Consider the following 10,315-nt stretch of genomic DNA (forward strand, 5'->3'; position numbering starts at 1 on the left):
CCACTGAAATCACCGAAATATGCTCGAAATTTTGGGTTTCGGTGGAGAACGAAACCGAAATCGGGTAAACCCAAAACCTTACAAAATTTCGACTGAAATTTCGAAATTTTGTTTTTCTCGAAATTTAAGGAAAAACCAAAAAATCTGAAATTTCAACATTATTTAATATTCTCCTGAAATTCCGGGTGAAATTACCGAAATTCCGGATGAAATTTCGATAATTTCGGCTGAAAATTTAGGACGAGATAAAATATCAAGTTATTGGGTTTGTCTGATTTCACGCGAAATTTCAGTTTCGGTCCAGGACGAGATAAAATATCAAGTTATTGGGTTTGTCTGATTTCCCGCGAAATTTCAGTTTCGGTGAGGACCGAAACGCATTTTGAAACCGAAATTTAAAACCTCGTCCTGGGTGGAGAAGGTTCAATCTTAACCCAACCCACATCTAAATCTCTGAAACCTAACCCAACCTATCTGTAGGCCTAAGCCGGGTTAGGTCAAGGTTGGTTTGGGTTGGTCCAAGGAAAAAACAAAAAACTACAAAAAATACACTAAGATTTTGAAAATTACAATAAAAATTAGAGCATGGAGTTCGGTTTTCCGACTAAGGGATCAACCCTAATCCAATCAGAAATTCAATCGGGTTAGCTTTCCCTATCCCTAATACAACCAAACCAAGGACATAGAATTTTATCCAATCAAAGTTTAGAATTTTGTCATTTACAAATATGGTGGGGGTAAAATTGGAAATTGGCCAAAAAAATGTGTAAATGGTTTAAAACGTTTGCCTAAAAAAAAAAAAAAAGAGTTTTATTCATTTTAAAAGTTTTAAACGGAGTTTTCAACGGCACACCAATAAAATGCATTTTAAAATGGAGTTTTGGTAACTATGGTTAGGAAGGAGTCTAACAGCACAAGTTTTTAATATTTTCCTGATTATATTAGGGCCGAGGTTTCAGACCTATGGCCCCACCAAATGAGCAAACAAGGTCACCATTCCATGCTTCCACTTGTCAAGTTAAGCCAAACTAGGCCAAACTAATTTTCCAAGAACAATGATACGGAATCCGAATTGGAAGCTGAGTAAGGAATCAGCAATAGCCTCTTAATACTGGCAGCTACTTGCCTTTATCATAGTTTCTTTTGCTTTTAATTAAAAAGATAAAACTACACCTCTATTAGGGGGGCAACTCGGGTAGGGTTGAGGCCAACCCTAGCCCAATCCTAGGTTGCATTCCCGCAACCCTAACCCGACACAATCATACCCCGGGCAATGTTTTAAATTTCCACTGAAATCACCGAAATATGCTCGAAATTTTGGGTTTCGGTGGAGAACGAAACCGAAATCGGGTAAACCCAAAACCTTACAAAATTTCGACTGAAATTTCGAAATTTTGTTTTTCTCGAAATTTAAGGAAAAACCAAAAAATCTGAAATTTCAACATTATTTAATATTCTCCTGAAATTCCGGGTGAAATTACCGAAATTCCGGATGAAATTTCGATAATTTCGGCTGAAAATTTAGGACGAGATAAAATATCAAGTTATTGGGTTTGTCTGATTTCACGCGAAATTTCAGTTTCGGTCCAGGACGAGATAAAATATCAAGTTATTGGGTTTCTCTGATTTCCCGCGAAATTTCAGTTTCGGTGAGGACCGAAACGCATTTTGAAACCGAAATTTAAAACCTCGTCCTGGGTGGAGAAGGTTCAATCTTAACCCAACCCACATCTAAATCTCTGAAACCTAACCCAACCTATCTGTAGGCCTAAGCCGGGTTAGGTCAAGGTTGGTTTGGGTTGGTCCAAGGAAAAAACAAAAAACTACAAAAAATACACTAAGATTTTGAAAATTACAATAAAAATTAGAGCATGGAGTTCGGTTTTCCGACTAAGGGATCAACCCTAATCCAATCAGAAATTCAATCGGGTTAGCTTTCCCTATCCCTAATACAACCAAACCAAGGACATAGAATTTTATCCAATCAAAGTTTAGAATTTTGTCATTTACAAATATGGTGGGGGTAAAATTGGAAATTGGCCAAAAAAATGTGTAAATGGTTTAAAACGTTTGCCTAAAAAAAAAAAAAAAGAGTTTTATTCATTTTAAAAGTTTTAAACGGAGTTTTCAACGGCACACCAATAAAATGCATTTTAAAATGGAGTTTTGGTAACTATGGTTAGGAAGGAGTCTAACAGCACAAGTTTTTAATATTTTCCTGATTATATTAGGGCCGAGGTTTCAGACCTATGGCCCCACCAAATGAGCAAACAAGGTCACCATTCCATGCTTCCACTTGTCAAGTTAAGCCAAACTAGGCCAAACTAATTTTCCAAGAACAATGATACGGAATCCGAATTGGAAGCTGAGTAAGGAATCAGCAATAGCCTCTTAATACTGGCAGCTACTTGCCTTTATCATAGTTTCTTTTGCTTTTAATTAAAAAGATAAAACTACACCTCTATTAGGGGAGCAACTCGGGTAGGGTTGAGGCCAACCCTAGCCCAATCCTAGGTTGCATTCCCGCAACCCTAACCCGACACAATCATACCCCGGGCAATGTTTTAAATTTCCACTGAAATCACCGAAATATGCTCGAAATTTTGGGTTTCGGTGGAGAACGAAACCGAAATCGGGTAAACCCAAAACCTTACAAAATTTCGACTGAAATTTCGAAATTTTGTTTTTCTCGAAATTTAAGGAAAAACCAAAAAATCTGAAATTTCAACATTATTTAATATTCTCCTGAAATTCCGGGTGAAATTACCGAAATTCCGGATGAAATTTCGATAATTTCGGCTGAAAATTTAGGACGAGATAAAATATCAAGTTATTGGGTTTGTCTGATTTCACGCGAAATTTCAGTTTCGGTCCAGGACGAGATAAAATATCAAGTTATTGGGTTTGTCTGATTTCCCGCGAAATTTCAGTTTCGGTGAGGACCGAAACGCATTTTGAAACCGAAATTTAAAACCTCGTCCTGGGTGGAGAAGGTTCAATCTTAACCCAACCCACATCTAAATCTCTGAAACCTAACCCAACCTATCTGTAGGCCTAAGCCGGGTTAGGTCAAGGTTGGTTTGGGTTGGTCCAAGGAAAAAACAAAAAACTACAAAAAATACACTAAGATTTTGAAAATTACAATAAAAATTAGAGCATGGAGTTCGGTTTTCCGACTAAGGGATCAACCCTAATCCAATCAGAAATTCAATCGGGTTAGCTTTCCCTATCCCTAATACAACCAAACCAAGGACATAGAATTTTATCCAATCAAAGTTTAGAATTTTGTCATTTACAAATATGGTGGGGGTAAAATTGGAAATTGGCCAAAAAAATGTGTAAATGGTTTAAAACGTTTGCCTAAAAAAAAAAAAAAGAGTTTTATTCATTTTAAAAGTTTTAAACGGAGTTTTCAACGGCACACCAATAAAATGCATTTTAAAATGGAGTTTTGGTAACTATGGTTAGGAAGGAGTCTAACAGCACAAGTTTTTAATATTTTCCTGATTATATTAGGGCCGAGGTTTCAGACCTATGGCCCCACCAAATGAGCAAACAAGGTCACCATTCCATGCTTCCACTTGTCAAGTTAAGCCAAACTAGGCCAAACTAATTTTCCAAGAACAATGATACGGAATCCGAATTGGAAGCTGAGTAAGGAATCAGCAATAGCCTCTTAATACTGGCAGCTACTTGCCTTTATCATAGTTTCTTTTGCTTTTAATTAAAAAGATAAAACTACACCTCTATTAGGGGGGCAACTCGGGTAGGGTTGAGGCCAACCCTAGCCCAATCCTAGGTTGCATTCCCGCAACCCTAACCCGACACAATCATACCCCGGGCAATGTTTTAAATTTCCACTGAAATCACCGAAATATGCTCGAAATTTTGGGTTTCGGTGGAGAACGAAACCGAAATCGGGTAAACCCAAAACCTTACAAAATTTCGACTGAAATTTCGAAATTTTGTTTTTCTCGAAATTTAAGGAAAAACCAAAAAATCTGAAATTTCAACATTATTTAATATTCTCCTGAAATTCCGGGTGAAATTACCGAAATTCCGGGTGAAATTACCGAAATTCCGGATGAAATTTCGATAATTTCGGCTGAAAATTTAGGACGAGATAAAATATCAAGTTATTGGGTTTGTCTGATTTCACGCGAAATTTCAGTTTCGGTCCAGGACGAGATAAAATATCAAGTTATTGGGTTTGTCTGATTTCCCGCGAAATTTCAGTTTCGGTGAGGACCGAAACGCATTTTGAAACCGAAATTTAAAACCTCGTCCTGGGTGGAGAAGGTTCAATCTTAACCCAACCCACATCTAAATCTCTGAAACCTAACCCAACCTATCTGTAGGCCTAAGCCGGGTTAGGTCAAGGTTGGTTTGGGTTGGTCCAAGGAAAAAACAAAAAACTACAAAAAATACACTAAGATTTTGAAAATTACAATAAAAATTAGAGCATGGAGTTCGGTTTTCCGACTAAGGGATCAACCCTAATCCAATCAGAAATTCAATCGGGTTAGCTTTCCCTATCCCTAATACAACCAAACCAAGGACATAGAATTTTATCCAATCAAAGTTTAGAATTTTGTCATTTACAAATATGGTGGGGGTAAAATTGGAAATTGGCCAAAAAAATGTGTAAATGGTTTAAAACGTTTGCCTAAAAAAAAAAAAAAAGAGTTTTATTCATTTTAAAAGTTTTAAACGGAGTTTTCAACGGCACACCAATAAAATGCATTTTAAAATGGAGTTTTGGTAACTATGGTTAGGAAGGAGTCTAACAGCACAAGTTTTTAATATTTTCCTGATTATATTAGGGCCGAGGTTTCAGACCTATGGCCCCACCAAATGAGCAAACAAGGTCACCATTCCATGCTTCCACTTGTCAAGTTAAGCCAAACTAGGCCAAACTAATTTTCCAAGAACAATGATACGGAATCCGAATTGGAAGCTGAGTAAGGAATCAGCAATAGCCTCTTAATACTGGCAGCTACTTGCCTTTATCATAGTTTCTTTTGCTTTTAATTAAAAAGATAAAACTACACCTCTATTAGGGGGGCAACTCGGGTAGGGTTGAGGCCAACCCTAGCCCAATCCTAGGTTGCATTCCCGCAACCCTAACCCGACACAATCATACCCCGGGCAATGTTTTAAATTTCCACTGAAATCACCGAAATATGCTCGAAATTTTGGGTTTCGGTGGAGAACGAAACCGAAATCGGGTAAACCCAAAACCTTACAAAATTTCGACTGAAATTTCGAAATTTTGTTTTTCTCGAAATTTAAGGAAAAACCAAAAAATCTGAAATTTCAACATTATTTAATATTCTCCTGAAATTCCGGGTGAAATTACCGAAATTCCGGATGAAATTTCGATAATTTCGGCTGAAAATTTAGGACGAGATAAAATATCAAGTTATTGGGTTTGTCTGATTTCACGCGAAATTTCAGTTTCGGTCCAGGACGAGATAAAATATCAAGTTATTGGGTTTCTCTGATTTCCCGCGAAATTTCAGTTTCGGTGAGGACCGAAACGCATTTTGAAACCGAAATTTAAAACCTCGTCCTGGGTGGAGAAGGTTCAATCTTAACCCAACCCACATCTAAATCTCTGAAACCTAACCCAACCTATCTGTAGGCCTAAGCCGGGTTAGGTCAAGGTTGGTTTGGGTTGGTCCAAGGAAAAAACAAAAAACTACAAAAAATACACTAAGATTTTGAAAATTACAATAAAAATTAGAGCATGGAGTTCGGTTTTCCGACTAAGGGATCAACCCTAATCCAATCAGAAATTCAATCGGGTTAGCTTTCCCTATCCCTAATACAACCAAACCAAGGACATAGAATTTTATCCAATCAAAGTTTAGAATTTTGTCATTTACAAATATGGTGGGGGTAAAATTGGAAATTGGGCAAAAAAATGTGTAAATGGTTTAAAACGTTTGCCTAAAAAAAAAAAAAGAGTTTTATTCATTTTAAAAGTTTTAAACGGAGTTTTCAACGGCACACCAATAAAATGCATTTTAAAATGGAGTTTTGGTAACTATGGTTAGGAAGGAGTCTAACAGCACAAGTTTTTAATATTTTCCTGATTATATTAGGGCCGAGGTTTCAGACCTATGGCCCCACCAAATGAGCAAACAAGGTCACCATTCCATGCTTCCACTTGTCAAGTTAAGCCAAACTAGGCCAAACTAATTTTCCAAGAACAATGATACGGAATCCGAATTGGAAGCTGAGTAAGGAATCAGCAATAGCCTCTTAATACTGGCAGCTACTTGCCTTTATCATAGTTTCTTTTGCTTTTAATTAAAAAGATAAAACTACACCTCTATTAGGGGGGCAACTCGGGTAGGGTTGAGGCCAACCCTAGCCCAATCCTAGGTTGCATTCCCGCAACCCTAACCCGACACAATCATACCCCGGGCAATGTTTTAAATTTCCACTGAAATCACCGAAATATGCTCGAAATTTTGGGTTTCGGTGGAGAACGAAACCGAAATCGGGTAAACCCAAAACCTTACAAAATTTCGACTGAAATTTCGAAATTTTGTTTTTCTCGAAATTTAAGGAAAAACCAAAAAATCTGAAATTTCAACATTATTTAATATTCTCCTGAAATTCCGGGTGAAATTACCGAAATTCCGGATGAAATTTCGATAATTTCGGCTGAAAATTTAGGACGAGATAAAATATCAAGTTATTGGGTTTGTCTGATTTCACGCGAAATTTCAGTTTCGGTCCAGGACGAGATAAAATATCAAGTTATTGGGTTTGTCTGATTTCCCGCGAAATTTCAGTTTCGGTGAGGACCGAAACGCATTTTGAAACCGAAATTTAAAACCTCGTCCTGGGTGGAGAAGGTTCAATCTTAACCCAACCCACATCTAAATCTCTGAAACCTAACCCAACCTATCTGTAGGCCTAAGCCGGGTTAGGTCAAGGTTGGTTTGGGTTGGTCCAAGGAAAAAACAAAAAACTACAAAAAATACACTAAGATTTTGAAAATTACAATAAAAATTAGAGCATGGAGTTCGGTTTTCCGACTAAGGGATCAACCCTAATCCAATCAGAAATTCAATCGGGTTAGCTTTCCCTATCCCTAATACAACCAAACCAAGGACATAGAATTTTATCCAATCAAAGTTTAGAATTTTGTCATTTACAAATATGGTGGGGGTAAAATTGGAAATTGGCCAAAAAAATGTGTAAATGGTTTAAAACGTTTGCCTAAAAAAAAAAAAAAAGAGTTTTATTCATTTTAAAAGTTTTAAACGGAGTTTTCAACGGCACACCAATAAAATGCATTTTAAAATGGAGTTTTGGTAACTATGGTTAGGAAGGAGTCTAACAGCACAAGTTTTTAATATTTTCCTGATTATATTAGGGCCGAGGTTTCAGACCTATGGCCCCACCAAATGAGCAAACAAGGTCACCATTCCATGCTTCCACTTGTCAAGTTAAGCCAAACTAGGCCAAACTAATTTTCCAAGAACAATGATACGGAATCCGAATTGGAAGCTGAGTAAGGAATCAGCAATAGCCTCTTAATACTGGCAGCTACTTGCCTTTATCATAGTTTCTTTTGCTTTTAATTAAAAAGATAAAACTACACCTCTATTAGGGGGGCAACTCGGGTAGGGTTGAGGCCAACCCTAGCCCAATCCTAGGTTGCATTCCCGCAACCCTAACCCGACACAATCATACCCCGGGCAATGTTTTAAATTTCCACTGATATCACCGAAATATGCTCGAAATTTTGGGTTTCGGTGGAGAACGAAACCGAAATCGGGTAAACCCAAAACCTTACAAAATTTCGACTGAAATTTCGAAATTTTGTTTTTCTCGAAATTTAAGGAAAAACCAAAAAATCTGAAATTTCAACATTATTTAATATTCTCCTGAAATTCCGGGTGAAATTACCGAAATTCCGGATGAAATTTCGATAATTTCGGCTGAAAATTTAGGACGAGATAAAATATCAAGTTATTGGGTTTGTCTGATTTCACGCGAAATTTCAGTTTCGGTCCAGGACGAGATAAAATATCAAGTTATTGGGTTTCTCTGATTTCCCGCGAAATTTCAGTTTCGGTGAGGACCGAAACGCATTTTGAAACCGAAATTTAAAACCTCGTCCTGGGTGGAGAAGGTTCAATCTTAACCCAACCCACATCTAAATCTCTGAAACCTAACCCAACCTATCTGTAGGCCTAAGCCGGGTTAGGTCAAGGTTGGTTTGGGTTGGTCCAAGGAAAAAACAAAAAACTACAAAAAATACACTAAGATTTTGAAAATTACAATAAAAATTAGAGCATGGAGTTCGGTTTTCCGACTAAGGGATCAACCCTAATCCAATCAGAAATTCAATCGGGTTAGCTTTCCCTATCCCTAATACAACCAAACCAAGGACATAGAATTTTATCCAATCAAAGTTTAGAATTTTGTCATTTACAAATATGGTGGGGGTAAAATTGGAAATTGGCCAAAAAAATGTGTAAATGGTTTAAAACGTTTGCCTAAAAAAAAAAAAAAAAGAGTTTTATTCATTTTAAAAGTTTTAAACGGAGTTTTCAACGGCACACCAATAAAATGCATTTTAAAATGGAGTTTTGGTAACTATGGTTAGGAAGGAGTCTAACAGCACAAGTTTTTAATATTTTCCTGATTATATTAGGGCCGAGGTTTCAGACCTATGGCCCCACCAAATGAGCAAACAAGGTCACCATTCCATGCTTCCACTTGTCAAGTTAAGCCAAACTAGGCCAAACTAATTTTCCAAGAACAATGATACGGAATCCGAATTGGAAGCTGAGTAAGGAATCAGCAATAGCCTCTTAATACTGGCAGCTACTTGCCTTTATCATAGTTTCTTTTGCTTTTAATTAAAAAGATAAAACTACACCTCTATTAGGGGGGCAACTCGGGTAGGGTTGAGGCCAACCCTAGCCCAATCCTAGGTTGCATTCCCGCAACCCTAACCCGACACAATCATACCCCGGGCAATGTTTTAAATTTCCACTGAAATCACCGAAATATGCTCGAAATTTTGGGTTTCGGTGGAGAACGAAACCGAAATCGGGTAAACCCAAAACCTTACAAAATTTCGACTGAAATTTCGAAATTTTGTTTTTCTCGAAATTTAAGGAAAAACCAAAAAATCTGAAATTTCAACATTATTTAATATTCTCCTGAAATTCCGGGTGAAATTACCGAAATTCCGGATGAAATTTCGATAATTTCGGCTGAAAATTTAGGACGAGATAAAATACCAAATTATTGGGTTTGTCTGATTTCACGCGAAATTTCAGTTTCGGTCCAGGACGAGATAAAATATCAAGTTATTGGGTTTCTCTGATTTCCCGCGAAATTTCAGTTTCGGTGAGGACCGAAACGCATTTTGAAACCGAAATTTAAAACCTCGTCCTGGGTGGAGAAGGTTCAATCTTAACCCAACCCACATCTAAATCTCTGAAACCTAACCCAACCTATCTGTAGGCCTAAGCCGGGTTAGGTCAAGGTTGGTTTGGGTTGGTCCAAGGAAAAAACAAAAAACTACAAAAAATACACTAAGATTTTGAAAATTACAATAAAAATTAGAGCATGGAGTTCGGTTTTCCGACTAAGGGATCAACCCTAATCCAATCAGAAATTCAATCGGGTTAGCTTTCCCTATCCCTAATACAACCAAACCAAGGACATAGAATTTTATCCAATCAAAGTTTAGAATTTTGTCATTTACAAATATGGTGGGGGTAAAATTGGAAATTGGCCAAAAAAATGTGTAAATGGTTTAAAACGTTTGCCTAAAAAAAAAAAAAAAGAGTTTTATTCATTTTAAAAGTTTTAAACGGAGTTTTCAACGGCACACCAATAAAATGCATTTTAAAATGGAGTTTTGGTAACTATGGTTAGGAAGGAGTCTAACAGCACAAGTTTTTAATATTTTCCTGATTATATTAGGGCCGAGGTTTCAGACCTATGGCCCCACCAAATGAGCAAACAAGGTCACCATTCCATGCTTCCACTTGTCAAGTTAAGCCAAACTAGGCCAAACTAATTTTCCAAGAACAATGATACGGAATCCGAATTGGAAGCTGAGTAAGGAATCAGCAATAGCCTCTTAATACTGGCAGCTACTTGCCTTTATCATAGTTTCTTTTGCTTTTAATTAAAAAGATAAAACTACACCTCTATTAGGGGGGCAACTCGGGTAGGGTTGAGGCCAACCCTAGCCCAATCCTAGGTTGCATTCCCGCAACCCTAACCCGACACAATCATACCCCGGGCAATGTTTTAAATTTCCACTGAA

Source organism: Tasmannia lanceolata, unplaced genomic scaffold, assembly GCF_043159265.1.
Source record: "Tasmannia lanceolata isolate RefF3 unplaced genomic scaffold, GAP_Taslan_0.1 ptg000002l, whole genome shotgun sequence".
Lineage (NCBI taxonomy): Eukaryota > Viridiplantae > Streptophyta > Magnoliopsida > Canellales > Winteraceae > Tasmannia > Tasmannia lanceolata.